This window comes from Rhinolophus sinicus, linkage group LG01, assembly GCF_036562045.2.
Source record: "Rhinolophus sinicus isolate RSC01 linkage group LG01, ASM3656204v1, whole genome shotgun sequence".
NCBI lineage: Eukaryota > Metazoa > Chordata > Mammalia > Chiroptera > Rhinolophidae > Rhinolophus > Rhinolophus sinicus.
The window spans coordinates 161,158,918-161,184,671 of record NC_133751.1 but is presented as its reverse complement, the minus strand read 5'-3'; the positions used below and the strand labels follow the sequence as shown (position 1 = coordinate 161,184,671).

Genomic DNA, 25,754 nt, shown 5'->3' with positions numbered 1-25,754 from the left:
CCCTTCTTTTGACCTTTAGTTTCTAAGGAGGCTCCTATACCAGGGCAGGAAATATATATGGTAACTATATTAATAGCAGTCATTTAAGGATTTCTGCCCGCTACACACACATGCACACACTTATAGTTGCTAGAGCTATTGTGATTGGACATGAAGTGATGATGCAGTGACCATCCAAGCAGTAATCAGAAGGTAGGGAGCCAAGAAACCCTGAGAGAATGATCTAGACCCGCACTGTCCCATAATGGAGCCACTGGCCACATGCAGCTGTTCAGCACTGGAAATGTGGGTGTTGTGACTGAGAAAATGAATTTTAAAATGTAACGTTTTTAATTAAGATTTGAATTTAAATAGCTAGTGAATTTTAAAAAATTCAGTTTCTCAGTCCCACTAGTTGCATTTCAATTGCCCAAGAGTCACCTGTAGCTAGCGGCGGTGAGACTGAGCATTGCAGATAGGAACAGTTCCATCGTCACCGAGAGTTCTATTGGGTAGTGCTAGTCTTTGGAGTCAAGGGGGATGTTAGAAAGACGTACGAGCCTTTCTTCTTTTCCACCGTATCCTATGTCAAGGCATTCCCGACACTAGAGACATGGGGGATTCAGAAAGAGAGAGGGGGGTTGATCATGTAGAGCTTAGAAATGAGCTTTGTGGTGGACGGTACTGTAGCCAAAGCAGTGGGGAAGCTTCGGCTGCAGGAGGGCTGCAGCATCTTCCAGGTATCTGCACGTGTGGTTGTCGGGGGCGTGAATTTAGTGCAATCGTAGCTGTGTGAAAGAAGAAAAACATTGTCGAAAATAGCAGCCAGAAGTGCAAACCTTTTCACCTTTCTCTCTCATACTACTCTTTGCCTAGGAAGAACCACCCTGGAACCCAAACCTTATCTTCTTTACATTTCTTCTCTAACTTTAATGTTCATATCAATCACCTGGGGATCTTGTTAAACTGCAGATTCGTATTCAGTATGTCTGCAGGGCAATCTGCATTTTCTTACTGGTAACTACCGTGTTTCCCTGAAAATAAGACCGGGTCTTACATTAATTTTCACTCCAACAGACTCATTAAGGCGTATTTTCAGGGGATGTCTTATTTTTTCATGTACAACAATCTACATTTATTCAAATACAGTCATGTCGTCCTCTTCTGGAACATCGTCATAACATACTAAATGCATCCATCATCTGGCTGACGATCTTAACTGGGGCTTATTTTTGGGGTAGGTGTTATTTTGGGGGAAACATGATAGATAACGCAAATGGTCAAAGACCACATTTTAGGTTGCAAGGATCCAGAATGTCTAGAAGACGTTTGCATTTGAGACTTTCTGTATAACCACGGTCCTAATTACTGGTTTAGACACAGAAGGTTACACTTCTCCAGAAATCAATATGTCTTTAGTTTCAAACTCAGACTAGGGAAGTTTGTCTGGGAGTAGGTGGGTGGAAGGGAGTCTGTTGTTTTTGGAGAAATTAGCCTTATTACCTGAAATCCCAAGACTGGTATAAATATGTTTCCATGTTTTCATACAGAAGTATGGGATATTTAAAAATTGAGGAGAACTGCCCTACAGAAAAAAAAAATCCGTCAAATTGCTTACATAAATAAAAAGCAAGTTACATGTTTTATTGTTGTGACTATTTTTGTAACACTAAACCTTTGAACAGAGAGCAGTTTCTATCTGATACTATGATTTAGAGCTCGTTGAAGAAGGAATCGATTGTCGGTAGAGGCCAGCTATTGATCTGAAAGGGGAGTGGGAAACTGGAACATTTCTCAAATAGAGAAAAATTCAAAATTAGAAGCCAGAAGGCAGGGAAATTGCTGTTTGGAAAAATACAATCAGGAGTTTTCATAATATCTGGATGCACTATGGGATGTTTCTCCTTCTGATAAAGATGGAGAAGCTGGGAATAGCTAAGGAGCAAAGGATCCAGAAGACATGAGGTATCCATTCCTTGGTTAAGTCCCACAGGACAAGCAGGGTTGGCAGAGTATGTGCAGCTGCTTTGAAAGGACAGTTGAGCTGCCCTGAGTCTAAAGCACCATTGTAAAGATACACTGGGAAGATATAGATGTGAAACAAAAAGACGCTGCTCCTTTGATCCTGCTTCTATCTTGGGGAGAACAAAGACCAGGTGGAATAGAAACCTACTGCTCCAGGCATCCACATAAGGTTCATGCTTCGCTTAGCTGCTTTTTAAATAGAGTTCAGTGTTTATGGAAAAATCAAAATGGAGGAGAAAAGGACGCCCTCTAGATTTCCCATTTATTCATGCTCAAGGGAAGCTGAGATGCTTATTTGTTTTATTTGTTGTTCGTAAGTCCAGAAACTTTTGTCCACCTGGTGGCAATGATCTGAAATTGCAGGATATGTCAGGTAAGAATATAGTTAGTGTCTGATGAGTGCTTGTCATAAAACCAAAAATGAACACAGAAGAAACGAAAGGTCTTTATATCAGACAAAGAACAGCAAACAACTCAGTGATAACATTGTAGTAAATCATACACCATTAGGATACTAGTCTGGCTTAACAGAAAGAGGACTCCCTGGTAATTAGGAGACCTATTGCCAAGCATAAAAGAAAATCAAGTCAAGATTGAAGAGAGTTGATATAACATATAATGGATGAAACATACGGCCTTATGTCTTCCCAGGCTAACTCCTTCTACCCTCCATATTCAGAGCCCACTTGCTCAGATGCTACCATTTGGGCCCATGCAGTACTGAGCTAGCTATACCCTCTCAAGAGGAGAAAAAGGATCGTTCGCAGACACTGCTGGGTTTACCTTTCCCGGATATCCTTATCCTCTTCTTCCTCTTTCGTCCTTAGGGAATTCCCATATTCTCTGTTTCTCATATTACTGTGACCATTTTTCTTTTTCCAATTGCACTTATTTTTCCTGTACTATAAAATTTACTTGTTATATTTCTTTTTCATTGTCTGTTTCTTCCCTGCTAGAATATAAACTCCTCGAGGGGAGAGTTTTTTGTCTACTTTGTTCACTGATGGGTCTTGAACATGAAGAGCAGGGCTGGGCACAGAGCAGGTGCTTAGTAAACACGACTTTGAGATGGAGTGTCTCTGTTGTCTTATGAATACCTCCTTTATGCTTTCTCATTATATTGATTTTTTTTTAGTTCATTATAGGTGATGAATTATCTCTAACCTTTGCAGATATTTCCTCTTCCTTTTTCTTTTTCCCTCGTCCTTTCTCAGTATCTACTTTTGCGCTTTCAGATCTCAACTTAAGTTGTGTTACTTCTCCCAAAAGCTTTCTCTGCCTTCACAGATTAAAACAGTATCTCCTGGCCCATGCTTTTGCCACATGGTTGTCCCAAGTCATAAATTTGTCACACATTTTTGGTAGCTGTCTGACTCCCTCACAACAGTAAGCTTAGAGCAGGAATCACAACTACCTTTATTATCATTATGTGTTCTACTGTACAGTCAACACTACTCCTAAGATGTAACAGGCCCTCAATACATATGTGTTGAATGAAGGAAGGAATAATTATTCATTTTGGGGTTCGGTTTCATCAAAAGTATTATAGACTCTTTGAAGGCAAAGAGCGTATTTTCATCTTTGTCTATCATCAGGCACAGTGCCTACACATAGTAGATGCTTGATAAATCTATTCAATGAAAATAACATTTTAGTTTTAATATGTCAGATAGTTTGATTTTAATTATAGGCAAAATAGTGGTTGATTGTGAATTATTGAACATCAAGATTCTTATGAAAATTATGTGCAAAGTAAAAAAGATTTTCAAAATAGGGTCAATCTACTTCCATAAAACAGATTGGAAATATTTCCATTACTCCAGGCTATGAGCAGAAAAGTGCCAGACATTCCCCAGGCCCCTGGGCAAGTGTTCACACACCTCAAGGGCAACCCTACCCTTCTTCAAAGCACAGCCATTGAGTTAGAATAATGTAGCAGTTAGCAGATGAAAACCATGCTTTATTTAAAAAAAAGAAAAAAAAGAAACAGGACGTGAAAGGTAAAACAGGCTGGCCAGTTCTTTATAATTGCTCAGTATTTCCCTATTGCATTTTAAAAATGTTGAGTTTCAAGGGGCAGTTTTTTAATTTGTTTTAATTTTCTGAGGCAGCATTGCAAATAAATGTCACTCAGAGGACCCAGAGTCCTGCCAACTCTTGATGATGCTAAGGAGCCATGTGCAAGTGTCCGAGTTCAAATTTAACTTAAGACCATTATAAAAAAGAAATCAGGCAGAGTTGAACTGCACCATAAGCAAAAGCTGTTCTGTTTTCCCAGCGGGGGATCACTGCAAACACAGCAAGTGGGAAGAAATGAGAATACCTGCCATTGAGATTTGAGAGAGAAATTTGATTGCAGACATTTAAATAGATGAGGTTAAGACTTTTCCCTGACCGTAAAACCCCAGAATTCTAAGATGAGGAATTTAAGGACAAATGCTTTGAGGTGGACACTGAGAAGAAGTGTGAACTCTCTTTTATCCTCCCAAATCTGTGCATCTTGGACGCAAGCCAGGAAGCTTCCCAAAACGCTGGAATAACTGTAAATTTGGGGCAGAGAGTGTGCTGAGTCCCTGCTGTGTGGCTTGGGAACCCTGTTTGCTGCATAGACCACCTCTTCCAGAGGGAACTCATCTGGAAAGCTATGGAATCTTGGCTCTGGCCCCATTCATTTATTGGTTGGAGGGAGAAGGTGATGGAAAACGTGCCTTGGAAAAACACAGATGGCAGCCTTGTGCTTAACCCTTGATGGCCTAAGGAAGTGGATCTCACCGTGTGGTCCCAGAACCAGCAGCATCAGCACCACCTAGGAACTTGTGAGAAAAGCACAGTCTCCTGGGGGGGTTGACCGCAGACTGACTGAATCAGAAACTCCAGAGGCAGAGCCCAACAATCTATGTTTTAAGAAGCCCTCCAGGTGGTTTTGGGCACATCAAAATTTGAGAACTCCTTGCCTGAAATACTCAGAGAACACAAGATTGTTTACCAAAAAGAATAACATTATGTTGATTCAGAATCAATCTATTATCCATGTTCATAAACTAAGGGAAAGACCAGGTAATCATAACTATTTTGAGAAGGTATAGCAATCTTAGCATCCTCAGTATCAGTTAATATTATGGAAGGTCAACGTAATAGTTAGCCGTTGCCATGAAATTGTGGCATAACAAGCAAGCACAACATCTTATGGGCGTGCACCAGCAAGACATTTTTTTCTCCTGCATCTGCAGGGTTCAATTTATGTCGGCTGGGCTCCCTCTTGTTTCTGAGAGCTGCTTGATCTACTTTGAACTTGTTTGGGGTGACTTGGCTTTGCTCCACATGTTTCTCACCCTTCTGAGACCTACAGATAGCACAGGCATGTGCTTGTCATGGCAATGGCAGGAGCAAGAAGTGACAAGCAGAAACATGCAAGGCTTCTTGAGGTCTAGTATGGGCACACCTGTCAGCTCCATCTCATTTTATTGGCCAAAGCAAGTCACGTGTCCAAGACCAGATTCAAGGTATGAGGAAATCTATCTGCCCCTTTAGTGAAAGGAACTGCAAAGCCACAGGACAAAGGGCATGGATACAGTAGGGGTAAAGGATTGAGGCCATTCATGTCACAATCAACAGTGAAAAAGCTTCTCTTTCAGTTTATAAGCAGCACTTGTACTGTAAATCCCAAATGTCAGTTTGATCTTAAAAAAATGTTTCTTTTTGACCCTTCCCCCTCCCCCCAAATATTGATTTTACTGATTTCAGTTGGATTAACTACACGGTTAGAAGGTGTTCTGTGGGTAAAATGCTATCAAATAGCATTGCATGCTACAGAGAAAGCATTCATGAATGGAAGAGTCAGTGGATGCCACTAACTTAATTGTTGTCTTATTTTAAGGAATCGCACAGCCACCCCAGTCTTCAGCAACCTCCACCTTGATCAGTCAGCGGCCACCAACATTGAGGTAAGCCCTTCCTTCAGCAAGATTGCGACTCGCTGAAGGCTCAGATTACGGTTATTATTTTCTTTTATTGGAAATAGACTCTTTTTAGATTAAGTTATATGCATTTTTTAGACATAATGTTATTACATAATTAAGGCTACAGTATAGTGTGATGCGTGGGGAAACAAAAAAATTTGTGTGACTCGCTTTATTGCAGTGGTCTGGAATGGAACCTGCAACATCTCCGAGGTATGCCTGTAGTTAAACCACTTTGTTTCATAATAATATATCAAATCCAGTCCTTAAAGACAAAGTGAGGAATATGACCTTCTCTACCTTGAACTTTTTATTCTTAAGTAAACTTCTGGCATTCTATATCTGCAAGGGGTCACCTGCTCAAATAGAATTTTTAAGCTGGATCCACCACAGCTTTTTGGGTTGGCTTAATGATTGTGTTAATGCTGCATTCCTAATTAGCTGCTGACATGCGGGCAAAGGGGCAAGGGCAGCTTGCCCACAATTGCCAGGTGTGATCACGCATTGATCAGAGATTCAAATCAAGGAGAAATCTGGGACAAACACCCAGAGTCAGAGAGATTCACTGCCTTTTTCTCGTTGGTCTCTTTGAAATGTATACTCAATAGAAGAAATACGCGTAGCAGGTCTGTGTTTAACTTCTGAAGATGAGCATTTCCCTATGTTGGTGGCCAAACGTACAATTTTCTTTTTGTTTTTCACATGTAATGGGAATGAAATAATTTGTTTTTTCTCATTGCCCTGAGTCTTAGAGTTGTTTATGATCTGGAGGAAACCTCAGATAATTTTTTTAAATGCTCTCATTTTCCTGGGGAAGAGATAAGACCTAAAGCAGTGATACAACTTGTTCAATGTCACCCAGTTGGTTAAGGGAAGCTAACCACAGATGCTTGGTTTTCTCATTACACTACACTTTTTTTTGGAAAGGGATCATTCATGATTTGATGGATCAAGTACAAAATAGAGAGCAGAGAATTATGGTCTGTGGACATTAATGGAATTCAATTTTCCTATTTGTGAATTGGTGATAAATATGCTTGTTAGAATGTTTGAGTCAGAAACAAGTTCTTTTCTGTTAAAAATTAGCACTTGTCATTAAATGATTTGGAAAAAAGCACCACTGGTCAATCACTTGAAATTAATTCATGTGGTCAACATGGATTCTAGTACTGGGATGGAATACACTAGGAATAGAGCAAGAGATGGAGGTCAATGTCTTTTTCAACACCTGAAGTTATTTGTTTGAGTAGAAGTTTATTTAAAAAAGTCCTTTGGGGTACAATATAATCAGGGGGTGGGGGAGTCAGGACTGCTCCAATACCCACCACTGAGGACTCTCAGGGTATCCTATCCCTCTCGTCCCCTTGAAATAGGTACTGCCAGAAGCCTATGCCTAAAATTTGCCTGGAATTCATCTCTTCTTCCCTTTCTTTTATATGGTGCTGAAGCCCAGGATAAAAAGATAAAGGATTGCATAGCCTGGCACATGAATGCTTCCCCACTGCGTGCTGCTTTTGTGGGGAGGAAGTAGCAGCCACCAACCGCTGTTTTATTAATAATGAGGCATTCACATAAATTCCATGCAAAATTGATTTTTGACTGTTATATAAGAATCAAATACCAGGCTTTAAAAAGTAATTGAGAAATCTATTTGTAATTTACTTTGCCTATAAGAACCTGCTGTCCTGACATAAACAATTTTACAGTATTTTCCTCCCTGTTAAATAGCTATTTTTACACATCTGTTTGGCCTCTCTTGGATGACATGTAGTCAGGAGGTATAATGAATACAGGTTTGAAACAACATGTGGCCACAATTTTTTTCAGTTTCATCTTCAGGGGGATCTTTTACAAGTTGTGATATCATTTTCATCACAGTACAGGTGAAGTATGTTAATGGCTAATTATCTAACACTGAGTGTTGACGGATGAATCATAAATATGCTTTGTGGCAATAGGAGAGCATGATGAAATAGCTAAGAACTACAAAAACAAAAACAAAACAAAACAAAACAAAAACAAAAACAAAAACCCCAAAAACAAAAAACCCAAACCCTCAAAACTGACAAACCAAAACAACCTGAAAGACAAGTTTCTCACTTGTCTTTCAATGCCTTAATGGGCTATGGTCCCATGGAAAAGTCTCCTGTAACAAAGATTTCCTCCAGGAACCTATTTAATACCTAGTAGTTTTGCATATATTAAAGTCAGCCAAAAGTATTTACGGTGTAATTGATTTCTAATTTTTCTTGAGATGGAGATTAGAGGGACAAAAAAAAAAAAAAGATGATGTGAAGAAGTCAATCTTTTACATATTTTGTGTAACTTCTATGTGTGTTTCCTTGGGATTATTTTGTAGAAGGGAACCTTTTTCTATTCTTATGCTAGGACATTTTTTTTTTTTTCCTTTTTAAGGGAGTCTGAACCCTAGTAATTAAAAAAAATTGTTTTACCCAGTTTTGTTGAGGTATACTTTATGTAGGATAAAATTCTAAGTGTACAGATTAATGAATTTTGGTAATTGTATACAGTTGTATAACCATTTCCACCATCACGATAGGACATTTCCATCACCCTAAGAAGTTCCCTTGTGGCCCTTTGCAGTCAATCCATTCTGCCAACTCCTGGCACCAAGGCAGCCGCTGATTTACTTTCTGTTACTGTAGTTTTGCCTTTTCTAGAATTTCATATAAATGGAATCCTAGCATTAGTCCTTTGTATGTAACCTTTTTTTCTTTTTTGCTTAGCATAATGTTTTTGAGATTCACCCATATTATTGACTGTATTAGTATTTTGTTTCTTTTAGTGCTGAGTACTATCACGTGGTATGGATATACCACAGTTTGTTTATCCATTCACTAACTGACCCTTGGGCTGTTTTCGGTTTTCGACTCTTATGAATAATGCTGCTATAAATATTCATGTACAAGTTTTTGTGTGGACCTATGTGTGTATTTCCTTTGGGTAAATATCTAGTAGTAAGACTGTTGGGTCACACGGCATATATGTGTTTTAACCTTACATAAAACTGTACCATTTTATACTTTCACACAGGCAATGTATGAGAGTTCCGGTTGCCCTACCTCTTTACCAGTACTTGTTATTGTCAGTGTGTGGTAAATAGCTCATGTGGTTTTAATGGCATTCTCTGCATAATTTGTGATGTTATCTTTTCCTGTACTCATTGACATTTTATACCTTCCTTTGTAAAGTGCTGTTCAAATCTTTTACCCATTTTTATTGGGTTTCCTTTGTATTGATTGACTTTTAAGAATTCCTTGTATATTCTGGATCCAAGCCTTTTGTCAGATATATGTTTTGCAAATATATATATATATATATATATATATATATATATATATATATATATAATGGTATTTTGCTGGCTTTTTTCATTTTCCCCCCAGTTTTATTGAGCTTTAATTGACATACAGCACTGTGTAAAGTATACAGCATAAGGACTTAATTTATAGATATTGTGAAATGATGCCTTTTTCTCTTTTTAACTTTTTTAAGAGCAAAAACTTTTAATAAAAAAAATCAATTTAATAAATATTTCCTTTTATGATTTGTGCTTTTCCTAACTGGATATCACAAACATTTGCTTCCATATTTTCTTCCAGAAATTCAATACTGTTAGGTTTATGTTTAAATTTGTAATCTATTTTAAGTTAATTTTTGTATGTGTAGTAAGGTAAGGGTAAAGGTTAAGTTTTTCCCTCTGCAGGATCCAGTTGTTCCAGCACCATTTTGCTGATTTTCCCATTTAGTTATCTTGGCATCTTTGTCAAAATCAATTGTCCGTATAAGTTTGGTTCTATTTCTGGATTCTATTCTGTTTCATTAATCTATAATTTTATCTTTACTCCAATACCACACTGTTTTGATTATGGTAGCTTTCTTATAGGTCTTAGAGTCAGGCCAACCTTAGAATCCTCCTACCTTATTACTTTTTCAAAATTGTTTTGGCTGGTCTAGGTCCTTTGCATTTCCATACAAATTTTAACTCTGTTTGTCAATTTCTTAAAAGAAGACTACTGGAATTTTAATTAGGATTGTATTGAATTTATAAATCAATTTGGGGAGAATTCATTCTAAAAATATTAAATACATTTTAAACTATTACTAAAATTGTAATAAACACAACATACACACTAAAATGTGATGTGACCATTTTCAACACACTGGAGAAAATTAACATATCAATTTGTATAACCAGGTTAACAAGTTTTTTTGCAGACAGAATAAAGTTTTTTCTGTCATATCTGTTTAATCAAGGTATGACTTGAGATCACAAGCCACTATTAAAAGACTGTAAAACCGCTATTAAAAGACATTTGCATCTATTGAGTCATGATATTCTTAATTCTATGCAATCTAAGTAAAATACAGAATGAAGTAAGAGGCAGAAACTAGAATGCCTGTTGCAACTGTGTTTATCAAAGCAGTTTCATTATTTCACTAATTGACTTTTGAATAAGTATATTATCAGTATATTTAGAAATTTGAAGGTTCACAAATTTATACTAATAAAAACTTCTTCATAATGCTTTATATATTTCTCCTGCAGGCAAGATTTCAATTGAAATTTTAATAGTTAGAATAGAGATACTGCATTTTAGTAGAAAGAAAATAGATTTGGAACAGCAGGGACCTGAGTTTAAATGACAGCTCTATCCCTAAATAGCTTGGACAAGTTATCCATGTTTCTGAGCCCAGTTTGCCCCTCTGTAAAATGGGGATAATAATGCTTACTTCACAGGTGTGATATAATGAAACATATGCAAATCACCTGGCAGGTACATAACCAATGTATGTGAAAGAATAATGTTAGTAAAAGTGGGGGCAAAACGTAGGCCTTGAAGTCTGGCAAAAATGTTGGGGGCCCTGGTGGGCATTAAAATGGGTTAAAATGCTGAGTAGTGCAGTTTGCTTAGTCTGCGTATGGCGTACTTGTGGTGGTGTGACTTCCCTGCCTACACGTGCCAAATAGCAACTTAACATCTCCTCGTAGAAGCTCAGAGTGAAGACCATCACATCACCAAGCAATGTTCCAGTGGGAAGGTGTGGGACTGGATGGATAGTGCCAAGTTTAAGTGAGCCTCCACAGATGGTTTGGAAACCCTCATTTCTCAGAAGCTTTCAGTAAGTGAGGAGTTTGTAGTATTTAGTGTTCTTCATGTAGTGCAGGGGTATTGGCATTGAATGCGCTCGGATATTTTTTCAGTTGTTCCTCTGATTTTCCTTTTGCTCCTGTTTTCACCCTTTTCTTTATTCCCACTTGGCATAGGCATGTCAGTGAACATGCCTTGTGATCACTGTAAGTCATCAATATTTGCCCTCAGCTGCTTATTCTTTACAGTCCCAGTGACATTGGAGGTGGGGGGGTTCAGTGAGACAGTGCAGTGAACGCAGATTCGGACACAGGAGCCTCAGGGCTCATCGCCTGACCATGTTAACTTGGACCAATTCCCAAACCTCAGCTTCTGCCTTGGTAAAATGCCTGACCTACTTAAGGGGCTGTCATGGGGAATTATATGACAAATTGTATGGAGAATTGCTTTGTCAACTGTCGAGAGCTATGAACCTCTGGTGTTGTTATATAATGATGTTGCTATCCCCTTGTTCCATTTCCTTCTGCCACCAGAGCCACAGGAAGGTTAGTCCCATGTAAATTCCATGACTTGAATGGAATTGGGTAATGGTGGTGGGGGTGGCAGTGGCTACACACAAAAAAAACTTACAGACTCCTGGGACTCGATAGGGCCACAGAGGTCATCTACTTAAATATCTATCTATGGAGAAAACAAGCATAGGTTCCAGAGCCCCACGGAAGAGAAAACTAGACTTCTCATTGGCACCTTACTTGGGTATCAGAGATGCATGTATTTTGTAGTTTATAGTTGAGGGAATTTGTACTAAAAGACGTGCAGATAGGTTGAAGGACAAAAGATCCTGGGAGGAATTGGAATGTTATTGGTTTCTACTAAATAAACAAAAAACAAGAAATGATTTCAAGGAAAGGTCAAAAAAATGTATTTCTAATTTTTAAAGGGGTCTGTCTAATGATGTTTTATTATTTCAGGAAAGTACGGAATTAGGGTTTTCATGACTGATGCAAATAAAAAGTCTTGGATGGACTAGATGAGCTGAATTTTACTGATTTCTGTTTTTGGTTACTGGTCATTTTATTCAGTCATTTTCCTGGTTTACTGAATTTTACCGATTCATTTACTAGTTGTTTTAATTGGTTAAACTGTCAAATTGCTATGTCCAGAAATGTAGCATATAACTGATGAATGGATAAACAAAATATGGTATACCCATACAATGGAATACTTTTTAGCCACAAAAAGGAATGAAGTACTGGCCCATGCTACAACATGAATGAAACATGCTAAAAAGCCAAACACAGAACATCACATATTATACGCTGCTGTTTGTAGGAAATGTTCAGAATAGGCAAATCCACAGAAACAGAAAAGATATTAGTGATTTCCAGGGACTTGGGGGTGAAGGGAGTATAGATTGATTGCTAATGGATATTGGTTTTTTGGGGGGGGGGTATGAAAATATTCTGGAATTAGATAATGGTGATGGCTTCACAACCTTGGCAATGTACTAAAAATCACTGAATTGTACACTTTAAAAGGGTAAAGTTAATGTTATGTGAATTATGTCTCAACAACATAAAATAAGCCTAGGATAAGTTTTTTAAAAATCCTATCACAAAAGTTCTTAGATGTTAAGAATAGAATTTTCTATCATCTGTACCATGGATGATGAAAAGTGATGGTGTAATTGAAAGAAACCCTGATCTTGGCAAGTGGTGTGATCTTGGGCAAGTCGCTGCACTCTTAGCCTCCAGTGCCTAAGCTATAAAATTAAAATAGTAATTTCTGTCCTACTTATGTCGTAGAGTATATGTGAAATAATAATAATAATAATATCCTGCATTTAATGAGCTCTCATTATTTACCAGAAACTATTACTGGCATTTTACATGTATTATTACATTTTTCTTATGACGTATTATTTATATCCTGATTTTATAGGTGAGAACATGAAATAATGTGTGTAAAACTGCTATACAGATGAAAACTGTGAATATATTATTTTATTTCACAAAATCATTTAAAAATGCTTATTTTTTTCCAGTTCATTAAAGTGATGGCTCCATTGGAAAAATCAGAAAATATAAAAAGTTATAAGGCAGAAAATTAAAACCAACTCATAAACCCAAAGAAAATAGTTATATTTTTTGATCTTCCCTTCCAGTTTTTAAAAACGTATATGTATGTACATACATATGAGTATATGTACATATAAAAATTGGCTTTACATTATAAATACAATATTGTATTCTGATTTTAAAAATGATTTTAATAACTGGGTATGGATATACTTTCTTAAACTATGTGCTCAGGCCAGTAGTTGGTTGCTTAATTGAACACGTTGGTTTAAAGCAGGTTAGGCAGACGCTGTTGTTCTGTGCAGCAGTTCCCTTCTTTGTCTTAGCTAAAATCACCATGATTTTGATCAGATTTGTGGAAAAGACTTGTTCAGAGAAGGTGAACATTCACTCTCCTACCTGGGAGGATGGAATTGGATCGATCTAAGCCCAAGTTTGAGATACCTATGATTGTTCTAAGCCAGTTATGACGATCCCATTCTTTACCAGTGAATAGTTTTGGGGTTAGCATGTGACCCAGTTCTGCCAGTGAGACATAAAGGGAAGTCTGTTAGGGGCTTTTGGAAAAGAGTTTCCTCTTGCTAAGGAGAGAGAAGTTTAAGGCAAAAAAGTCACTACCTCAGCCCTACCTCCCCGCCATTGGCTCCCTGGAGCTGTTGCGCCATCTTGCAAACATGGGGGGAAAACCAAGACCATCTCAGAGATGCCAACCCAGAGCCCTGATGTGTTCTAGCCACTGAATTAACCAACCCTGGAACCACATAGCTTCAGACTCCAGTGTGAAATAATGAGTGCTTATGTAATTGCAACCCAAAGTGAAGTAACTAGTGGGGAAGAGTAAAATCAATGAAGTGGAATTATTTTTAAAATACATACATTTCTTAAACATTTTAAAAACTACTTAAAGCATAGGTTTTTTGTTTGTTTGTTTTGTTTTGAAGTAAATCAAGAACTTAAAGACGATTGCAAGTGGTCTAAACACAAACTCCTGTTACACCAGCAGTTCTCACTGTGCAGTCCATGGGCTCCTAGAGATTTCCAAGACCCTGTATGGATGTCTGTGAAGCTAAAATTATACTCATAATAATATTAAGGCATTATTCCCTCTCTCATTCTCATTTGCTCATGAGTATAAGGCAGGCTTTTCCAGGGGCTACATGACATGTGATACCACAATAGATTGAAAACTGAAGCAATATGAGAATGCATCTGCCATTGATTAAGCCAGGCATTGGGGATTTATAACAATGTCAAACAATGTCACCACTCTTTTTTCTTTTCATTTTGGAAAATATATTTACTTGTCATGAAAATATGTTATTTATATTAACAAGTAATGGGTTTATTATTGTTATTTTAAAAATAAATTCAAAAGTTTATACATTTCTTAGTTTGACTTTCTAATATGGTAAATATTAGTTGATATTTGCCATATAAACAGAAGCTCTTTGAGGTCCTCAGTTATTTTTAAGAGTGTAAAGGGACCAAAATTCTTGAGAATTCCTGCTCTAGACTTTATTGATTTCCCCCATGTTTGCTATTGCCTAATAACAGTAACTTCCCTCCCTTCCTTCCTTCTTTTTTCCCTCCTTCCCTTCTTCCCCTCCTCCCTCCCTGCTTCCCTTCCTTCTTTCCTTCCTGCCTGCCTTCTTTTTTTCTTTCTTTTTCAGAAGTTTGCTTTTAGCTAAATTTTGCAAAGCATTCAACTTAATTTTCATAGAAACAACTATTGTCTTTCTTTTTGCTTCCTAATGACAACAGCAAATACTGAGTTCATAAACAGGCCTAGGCACAAACACATCCGACTCTTTATGTCTCTTAATGACTCACTATATCATTAGGTGAGCAACTCACCTAATGGTGAGGAGGAAAGTGAATGGGGGTGTGCATGAAGAATGTTCAGTGTGTTTCACAGGCAATAAAAACTGCTGACCAATCAGGCAAGTTGGTTGAATGGAAGTGCATTAAGAAAGATTCTACTGTACATACTTAACCATTTTCGTATTGTTGAACAAATGTTTCCGTATACTTTTTAATTTTAAATATAAAGCTCTTTTCTTTTCTTTTCTTTTTTTTTTTTAATTAAATTTATTGGGGTGACAATTGTTAGTAAAATTACATAGATTTCAGGTGTACAATTCTGTATTACATCATCTATAAATCCCATTGTGTGTTCATCACCCAGAGTCAGTTCTCCTTCCATCACCATATATTCGATCCCCTTGACCCTCATCTCCCACCCCCCACCCCCCACCCCCCTTATAAAGCTAAAATAAATACCTTTATTCTTTGCATAAATACCCTTACATTCTTTGCATAAATGGTTATTAGGAGAAATTCCTAGCATAAGAATTAATATGTCAAAAAGTTATAGGTATCTTGAAGGGTTTGGGTATATATACTCAAAAGGCTTTTTAAAAAAGTTGTATAAATTTGTGCTCCTACCATTTCTCCATATCTTTACTAATTCAACATATCATTTTAATAAAGAAAGATGCTAATTTTAACCCCAAATTATTGCTTTGGTTTTCTAGAAATACTTTGTCTTATATAGGGAGATTGGATACTTTAAAAATACTTATTAACAATTTGTATTTCTTATTCTGTGATTTTCCTTTTTATGTCCTTTACCATTTATTCAGAGAGATGTTGTAGTCAGGATTCTTGGTTGCAAATGACAGAAACAGACTCCAGTTAACTTAAGTAGAAAAAGAATTGGTTGCTAAAGGTGTTGGGTAGCTTACAGAATTGAGGGGAGAACCAGACTTGAGTAGACGTCCAGGGAGACAAGGCATAGTTGACATTCTGCCTTGGGAACAGTGGAAACACCATAGCTACCACGGTAACTGCTGGACCATAGAGGGCACCATGACCTCTGGCGCCATGATTGCCTGACAGTGACTCCTCTTGCTTCTGAATTCCACCACAGCATCTGTGAATAATCTTTAAAGGAGACTATGACTTTCACCCTCAAAGAAGGAAAGGCTCAGGTGGGAGCATGTGATTGCCTGTTTTAGGTCAGATGGCCTCACACCATGGGCGAGAGCAAGGATGGCAGCCTATGTCCAATCAGGGGATTTTGTCCATAGGGGAGGGGTGTTAGATGTGGGTATTTAGGTGACAGAGATCCACTACATGGGGTTTTATCCAGCTGTATGAACTCCTTCGGCACAAAGTATATTGATGTATTGTCTCTTATTTAAAAAAATGATTTTACTAGCTTGTTTGCTTTTAAATCTCATTTATACTTCTTTATTAAATAGAAAAGTTTAATGTTTCTGTGTAGTTAAACCTGTTGACTTTTTACTTTTAAAATATTTTTCTTCTTTGATTTTACTATTTGGGTTCATTTATGCCTGGAAAATCTCTCCCAATCCTTACATTATATGTTCATCTACTTTCAAAGGTTTTTATGATTTAAGTTCTTGAATTTTATATGTACATCTTTAAACTGCGTACACATGTGTATGTGTGCACGCATACGTTTGGTGTAAGGGAAGGGTCAAATTCCTGTCTAATTTCTTTATGTGAGTATACCATGTGTGTTTCTTGGGTATTATTCCATTGCATTGATCTACCTGCTGATTTTTTGCAACAGTTTTTTTATACTTTAATTGCCAAAACTTTATAGTATGTTTTAATCACCCAGATATCCCTGCATTACTCATGCTTTTTTCTTTTTTTTTTTTTTGTCTTTTCCAAAAATGTGATGGTCAGTCCTCTTTTTCATTTGTTAAACTTTAGAAACATTTTGCCTAAAAATTATCTCCATGAAGATTGAGTTAAATCCTCAAATTCATTTTTGAAGGATTTTGTTTGCATCTTTATAATTGGGTCTTCCTATTTGGGAACATTTATTTAAGTCTTTTTTTGTGTCTTGATACAATTTTGCAATTTGTTCATTTTGGTTCTATACCTGAGTTTTAAAGATTGTTGTTATTTGAAAACCTTAAAAAAATTCATTGGTAAATCATCTTGACCCTCGTGCCCTTGATAACTTTCCATTTTTTTCACAGTTATTTATTTATTCAGATTAGCCTATTTCTATGTCTTGACACAATTGATGGTTTATATTTTATTTTGAAATAATCTAGTTCATCAGTATTTACAAATTTATTAAATAAAGAATAATTATGTTTTTCAATTGTAATGTATCTTATATACTCTTTCTTCTTATTTTTAATTTTTTTGTTCTTTTTTAATCTTTGTTTTCTACATTAGGTTTGCCAGATCTCTGTCTAGTTTTTCCAAGGTGCCAGCTTTTGTGTGTATTTATCATTTAGCCTCTTTGTTGGTGTCTTGGGCAAATTACTTAATGTCTCAAAATCTTTATTTCTTTATTTGTTAAAAAAACAACCCACCCATCCCTCAGGAATAATGTGAGGATTCAACAAGATAATTATGTAAGGCATGTGGGCCATGACAAGTGCTCAAAAATCATCACCGTTGTCATTTTATTATCAATTTATTCTTATCAATATCAGGTCTATATTTTTATCACATTATCAATTTATATTCATACTTGATTCAGTCATTCACTACAGGATATGAATTCATTCTTTTTAAAATTTTTGTATGATTTATTGGGGTGACATTGGTTCGTAAAATTATATAGGTTTCAAGTGTACATTTCTATAGTACATCATCTATATATTGCATTGTGTGTTCACCACCCAAAGTCTGTGCTCCTTCCATCACCGTGTATTTGATCCCCTTTTCCCTCTTCTACTATCCCCCACTCCGCTTACCCTCTGGTCACCACTAAACTGTTGTCTGTGTCTATGAGTTATTCTTTGTTTATATTGTTTGTTGCTTTCAGTCTTATATCCCACATATGAGTGAAGTCATATGGTTCTCGACTTTTTTCTGTCTGATTTATTTTGTTTAACATAATAATCGCAAGATCCATCCATGTTGTCGCAAATGTCACTATTTTGTCTTTCCTGATGGGTGATCAATATTCCATTGTATATATGTACCACAACTTCTTTATGCAATCATCTATCAAAAGACACTTTGGTTGTTTCCATGTCTTGGCCACCATGAATAATGCTGCAATTAACATAGGGGTACATATCTTTACAGATACATGTTTTCAATTTTTTTTGGTAGGTACCCAGACGAGGGATTGCTGGGTCATATGGTAATTCTATTCTTAGTTTTTCGAGGAACCTCTGTTCTGTTTTCCATAGTGGCGGTGCCAATTTGCATTCCCACCAGCTGTGTATGAGGGTTCCAAATTCCCTTATATATGAGAAAGTTAACATAGTTTTATTCTTTCCTTTAGCATTTCCCCATTTTTGTAACACAGACTTAGATTTAAGACTTATTGCTATTTTTTATATAACAGTTTTCCTTTATGGAAACATTTTGCCATTTGCTTTCTGTTCTAAAAAATTTTTGCAACAGTTATTTAATGTAATTAAACAGCTATTTAATGTAATTAAAATGTGTAACTTCTTTCACTGCTCATCTAATCCTTCAAAGACACAATAAAGTAATTCCATTCTTAATGTTGTTTATGTCATATCATCTCTCATTTAGAAGGAATGTGTCTTTAAGTAACTTTTTTTTTCAAGATGTGTTCTGGAGGAATATATTTTCTAAGGACCTTCATATCTGAAATTAGCTTTCTGTTATTTTTGCACAGGAAAGACAACTTGTCTGGGCATTACTTTCGGGGTAGAAATGTTGTCTTAAAAACTTCTGTAGATATCTTTTTTGTCCTTATGGAACTTGCTATGGTAAAAGAGAAACCTGAGGCTTGTTTCACCTTTTGGAGAGTGAACTTCCCCATCCATCTGCCTGTTGCTCATGTATTTATAGGCTACGTTTATTTATCTCTGACCTTCAGAATTTCTAGTGGATGCTTCTACATATGTCAATATATTCATTTTGCCTGGAATGTAGTGGATTCTTGATCTGGATATCCTAACATTTTTTTTCAAGGTTAAGATAACATTAATTTTTTTTTATTACGACTTCAGTATTAGCTCTTATGCTGCCTTCATTGCCTTTCTTTCTAACCTGAAATATGTAATACCCACTATATATGGTAGTCAGAGATTGTTTTCTTCTTTCTCCTACCATGGTTTCTTCATGGGAACACCTTTGTTGGAATGAGGAACCCCCAAAGCTTGCTTCTCCATTCCCTCTTGCTGACCAGTTCTTTTCTAGGTCGCTGCCATGGCTGTTTTTAATGGGAAAAGCTGCTACTGAGGCGTTGGATGTAGAAGGAAAATAATACTCCAGCTTAAAAAAATGGCACTTATATAGTAGTAGAAGAACGGCTGTCTGATTTAATGAGCCAGGTGGCAGACAGTGGGGAAGACATAATGGGCCTTTCTAACTTCAGGCAGGTGGGCTTCTTCTAGGTCTGGTGGCAAGCACAGGTGGGCCAGTAATTGCCTTAAAAATCCAGGTTCATTGACCTTACAGTTAGTGGTAGGGAGTTGACGGTCAGTATTTGGTGGCAATGTAAACGTGTGTGTGTGTGTGTGTGTGTGTATTTTAGTGGCAGAGGGTCTATCAGGGCTGTTAGCCAGATGCCATTTGAAACTGGAACTCCTTGGGGCCTTTTTATTTTAAAAATTAATTGCCAGCTTACTTTTATCTACCAACTCATGTGGCATATGTGAGACATAAGTAAGTGAAGAGCTAGAAAATGCCCAGTGGGATGAAGGAAGAAGACAGATTTGGGAGCTGTGCTTTGTCTCCTACTTCTCCCCCCTCCGCTCTCCCACTGTCCCCTGCGGCCCCACGACTTCTCTTTGTTCTCACTCCTGCTTCCTCTGTCTCCCCAGCCTGGATTTAAACCTTATTTTATAGCCATTCTCTCCCATCTACTTAACACAAGCATCGTCTTTATTTCTTTGCTGTCTCCCCGACGACAACTCTAATTTTCCCTGTCAGATCTCGATGGGCCATGATGATGAGGTACTCGGTCCTGGCAGGTATGGTACCTGCGGGGGTGGAGTTCCCTTTTCCTTCCACCTTTGTGGAAGAGCAGTGTGTTAGCTCGCACCTCAGTCAAGAGGCCGTTTCAGGCAACAGAGGAAGGAACGGCTGTGCTGCTCGCTGACAGCTTACAGATTCAGACTGACCCCACGTTGACACACAGGTACAGCATGTTTCATGGGCAGAGGTTTAGAACCGGGCATCCTGCCTATCCCACAGGTGTGCTCACTGCTGCTGCTGTGACTTCCAGCCTGGCAGCCAGGCCGAAGCACGCGCTTTGTGGGAAGCTGAAAGAGCAAGCCAAGGACCAATTTCCACTTGTGTATCAGGTCAGGATGAATAACCTAGCAACACATGTTTCCAATGTTTTCATCTTTTGGTTAAACTGACAAATTGCTGTCATTGTGCAAGTTGAGCAAATACGTTAAAAGACCATTAAAACAACAAAAATTCAAAATTTGGATGTGAAGGCACTGGTCACTGTTAAAATTCACTTCATATCCTAATGTTGAAGGTCTAGGTTATTGTCATATTTCAAATATGTTAAGGGTTTAATGTACTGGGGCCCATACATAAATTCCATATTTAATCTTTCTTCAGTTACATTTCCATATTTTTTATTACTGTTGCTAGCATGAATACCATCCTTTATAAAAGCGAAGTAATTTCAAGAAATATTATAAAGCTCTATACTTCAACTGTACTTTACCTTTTTATTGGGTTATTTTGTTATACCAGGTAAAAATGCCCTTGTACATTTCCTATTTCCACTGGGTCAATGAGTGTGAGCATGTCAGAATCTCAGATAATTTTTACAAGTAATCTTTTGCCTTTCCTTGTATTTAAAGAAGGGATAAGAACACTAAATTCTTAGTATTTTAATTGTGGGTTGTTATTTGAATTTATATATATATATATATACACACACACACACACACACACATATATATGTGTGTGTATATATATATATATATATATACTTAAAAAATATATATATATATATATATATATATTTTTTTTTTTAAGTACCATTAATGGAAACATTGTAAACTATGCCCACACAGCAGCAAATAAATTAATCTTCGCAGATACTAAGATAAGTTGTCCAAATAATACCAAACAGTTAAATTGTATCATTCATTTTTGTATGACCCAGAGCCTTGCACATGCACATATTAAATAATTATTTGGCGAAAGAAAGAATAGTAGGTATGGTGCTGATATTACTTAGATAGCCTCTGGCATCTAATACATGAGATTGAAAACGTAAGAAGGATCATATTTATAGTTTGCAAGTAGAGGAGTAAGATTAGACCATAAGAAGTCAGGAAATCAAATTGTGCAGTTTAATCTGTAATGCCTTTAGCTTTCCATGAAAGCTATGGCCTTGCATGGGCAGGGAACCATTCTGTTGTGTGCTGAGACCCCTCTGTGCCCAGGTTGGAGAAGGTTTTTGTCCCTACAGGACACATCCTGGGACATCCGTGGGGCACATGGTGCTTTCTGGCTCCTTTATGACCCTTCTTGCTCATTGCTAGCGTAGTTGATCAATTATTATTCAAATCGATGTTTTACTTGTTTTACATAAAACAATGGGTTGGCTGGGTGACATTTTACATTTTTAGTTTAGAAATAGCCCTTTAAAATAAGCACTGAGAAGCCTAGAAGATGACAATAGGAGACCAGGTTGCTGTGAATCAGCTGAACATACATTAATTGTTGGAAGCTCAGAGGACTGAGTACCGTGTTTTCCTCCTTAAAGCCCCTAAGGTCCATGACTGCTGCCTTGTCAGCCACAAAGTGGAGAAAATAAGCTCTTTGCATGATAAAATAAGGACAAAATAATTCTCAAATCAAATAGTATTTTCTGAGTACCAATAAATGATACATTTGTATAGTATCTTTATTGAAGTATTATTTATTTGGCCTTCACAGCAACAGATAGTTCACAGGGAGTGTTGTTTTTCTGATTTTTATGAGCAAAAAATTTGAGGCTCAGAGAATTTAATTGACTTTCTTAAGCTCACAAAGCTACAAATTGGTAGAGGTAGAACAAGATTTTAGTTTTTCTCATTTCTAGTAATGTATTCTTTCCTTTCCCCCAATATAAGATTAATAGTAATAAAATATGCTGTCTAACATTTATTGAATCAGGCATAGCACCTTATAATCTCATTTTTCTCCACATAATAGGTCTGTAAAGTAGGTGCTATCATTATTCGCGTTCTACAGATGAGGTACAAAGTCTACAATGGCAACTCACCAGGGTATGCTGGGGACATTCCAGGGTGAATGCCTCAAAACTTGCTCTCAAGGAGTTTATAATGAAATCAGGGCAATCCATTGTGCACATTGTAAATGACAATAATAACATATTTGAACAATACTTTGATAGCATAAAAGCAATATCACGGAGTAGGACTTGATTATCAGATGGATTGCAGTGGGAGATAAATACTCCAAGAGTGTAGAGACGGGTGGGTAATTACTTTGGGCTGAGGCGGTCATGAGTACTGGAAAGCCCAGGCAGAGTTTCAGCTGCTTCAGGAAGGGCTGGTAAGGGGGAGTGGGAGGCAGAAGAGTCTGGGCAAGTCCCAGAGCTGCAAATGTGCTCCACTGGGGCGTCCTAAGTCCACGCCCCCTTTTCTATGGGAGTGCTTCGTTTTCACCATTTCATACCTTGAGATGAAAAGATAACTGAAGAGCACATTCTGAGGGTCCACTACTTAGAATAAGCAGCAAATCAGCACGAGTATACTTTTGATTAAGCAAGTCGTCTCCTAAACTCTTTCACAGTGGATGGTCCTGGCAGTACATAAAGCCCTTTAGTCGGTCCTGTCTTTCTATAAAGGGATTATAGCGGCCCCTCATTAGGCCAGTGTGGGGCCCAGTCTCCCCACATAACTCCAGATGCTCCTCGGCAAGCATTGCCACTCTGTGAATCAGTGAAAGAAGATGTTTCAGAGCTCCCAAATCTCTGAGTTCCTGGTTTTCTTTTCCTGACCAAATTTGCCCTTGTTTTGCAAACTTGATTTCCAGTGGGAAGGGGAAAGATGTCTACAGACAGGCTATGAAGTTGGAGGTTTCCCAGCTAGCCTTAGATGAAGCCCTTTCCTTAAATGGTGCAAACCTGAAAATGAGCAATGTTTTCAAATTTTGCACTGAAGTTCTATTGGCAAACATTAACCCCTAGCCTCCTGCTCTCCTCAGTAGAACAAGCCTAAAACTTTTAGATTTGGAGGGGCCTGGAAATCTAACCCACACCCCACTCATTTTTTGCATGGGGTGGGACAGCCTGAGATCACAGAGAAATCTATTGACAGGTACAAGGTTACTTAGCCAGAGAATATCAGTCTTCAGAGGAAAACCCCAGCGTTTGACTCTTCATACATAGTTCATGACAAATAGTGTCTCTTCAGCTGTTGCTAGAATATTTAAACCTCTAAGCGTAGAGCATTATAATTATTAATTTTTGTAAGTGTGGGCTTGAGCTGGAGCCCCCCTGACCTGGCCAATGGTACGGTGGGACCATGGGACACATGTGTGATCACTGATCATACCCTGCTCTACCCTTGGTGAACATTCAGTCCATGTTTGCTAAGATCTTCAGGTAAATGACTTTATGGAATATGGACATCCTCTGACTTTGCCTGCACCCCTGTCTCCTATTCCCATAGTCTTTGTTCCAAATTCACGGACTACTTTGAGCCTTGTTTTCTCTAACCCTCCCTCCCATGGAGGAAACATGAAGGTACAGATTTCAGTTGTTTACCTTCTTCTACCAGGTTCCAGCCAGTGACAAAAACTTGATGGTCTTAAGGATGTCACATAGAGGAACAAAGCAGGAGTGCCATTTTGTTAATGTCAGATATAAATATTTTTATGAACCCTTATATGTCTGGATTCATTAGCCATTTAATGAATTTGATGCACAGATGTTCAGGAAATTAGGAGCAACTGACTTCACTGGGAAATTATAGTGAGCTTGGTGCCATCCAAGATATCAAAAACATGCTGTTCTTACAATCTGCCAAGAAACCAGGTGTAGTAATAGTCTCTGTGTTATATATAAATTCACTATTAACACTCAATAAATGTTAATTGTATAATAATAAAGAATATTGAGCATGAGTCTCCCCAGCAGAGACCAGGTTGTGGATATAAAGGGATGCCCTCTGTCTTCAGAATATAGCTTTCCTTTGGATTTATATTATATCCACCTGGTGGAAAGTAAAAGAATCAAGAAAGAGCTAATTGGTGCCTTAGGCTGAGGTTATTAATTTTGAGTCATAAGAACTGACTTTGGCTTACAGAATTTTTCATCAAAACAACTGTATCCAATGTCTCAGTTTGCCCTGCCAATCACTTTGTGTTTCACAGGCAGTGCAAGTGAAGTATAAAATGGGTGGGGGGAAAAAGCAGTATCAGGCCAGACTGGGAATTGAAGCTGAGACTGTGCAGTGAAGTCCACACCCAGCCTAGAGGTGGGCACCATTTTCCAGGGTATTTGTTCTGCTTTATTACTAACTTGGTCACATTATACAGTTAGGAGGCCAAAAATATGGAGGGGAAGAAAGGGCCAAATAGGTCTATGCTCTGTACTTGAAAATGTTCTTCTCTAGCAGTGGTATGTTGGTAAATGTTTACAAACTCATTCCACTCCACCCCGTCTCTGTCTCTCAAAAAAGCTCTGATTTCTAGTGTTTGCCTATTTTTGGGGTGTAAATACTTGCACCATGGCCAATTTTAAGCCACCAACTTGACAATAACCACCTCACAAACTTCCTGAAAATTTAACAACCAGTCCTTGCAAGTTGATACTAAGCAGTTCCTGCAACCCACTGGTCCTCAGTAGACAATAATCATGGTGATAGAAATGGGTAGTGATGAAAGATGCCCTTCAGTAAGTAATACCCAAGGTTAAATTCTAGCTCTGCTTCTTACTAACTCTGTCATCTCCAGCCAGTTATTTAACATCTCTGATCGCAGTGTCCTCAGTGACAAAATGGAAATAATATCTATCATAAGATTGAGAGTTGTATAAGGAAGATAATTAATGTAGAGTGTTCAGCAAGGTTCTTGGCATGTAAGTACTCAAAAATGCTAATTGTTATTAATATTATATATCTTGAGATTATGATAGTCCCAAGTCTATGTGGAAATATTACGATTATCAGAAAATGTGGAATATTATAGATATCAATTGGCTCTGGCATGTGAGTTGTGGGAAAATCATATCTTAATATTCATCAGGTATTTATTACAGTAGGCTTATATACATAGATGCGAAAGTGCCTCACAAATAGCCTTCAAAAGGAAAAATGTGCTTGATTTCTGACACATACAAAGAAGAATCCGTATCATATTGTTTTACAGATGCCGCCTTCACTGTGGGTAACGCTTGTGGTGTCTTCTTTGTTGGTGAGCTGCTAGCAGCTTTTGTCTTTAGAAACCAGTCTTTTGAAATAGATGGGCATCAAAGTAGTGGTAGGTGCAAAACCATCCAACTGTCCTGCTTCACACAGGCTCGACAGGCCCAAGTTTCCTGTTCAGCTCAGAGGAACGCCGAGTGTCTGGTAGGGGCCACCATACACGTCCCTCCCACAACGCTGCCCATCTCCTCCCCTTCAAGCACAGATCAA

At 37.6% G+C, this 25,754-nt stretch overlaps 1 long non-coding RNA gene and 1 pseudogene across 1 annotated transcript in view; one reads left to right on the top strand and one right to left on the bottom strand.

The window, feature by feature from the left end:
- Positions 1-25,754, bottom strand: part of LOC109451261 (uncharacterized) — a 520,178-nt gene that overhangs the window by 7,642 nt on the left and 486,782 nt on the right. The window lies entirely within an intron of this gene.
- LOC109451225 (tissue alpha-L-fucosidase) overlaps positions 20,081-25,754 on the top strand; it is an 87,886-nt pseudogene continuing 82,212 nt past the window's right edge.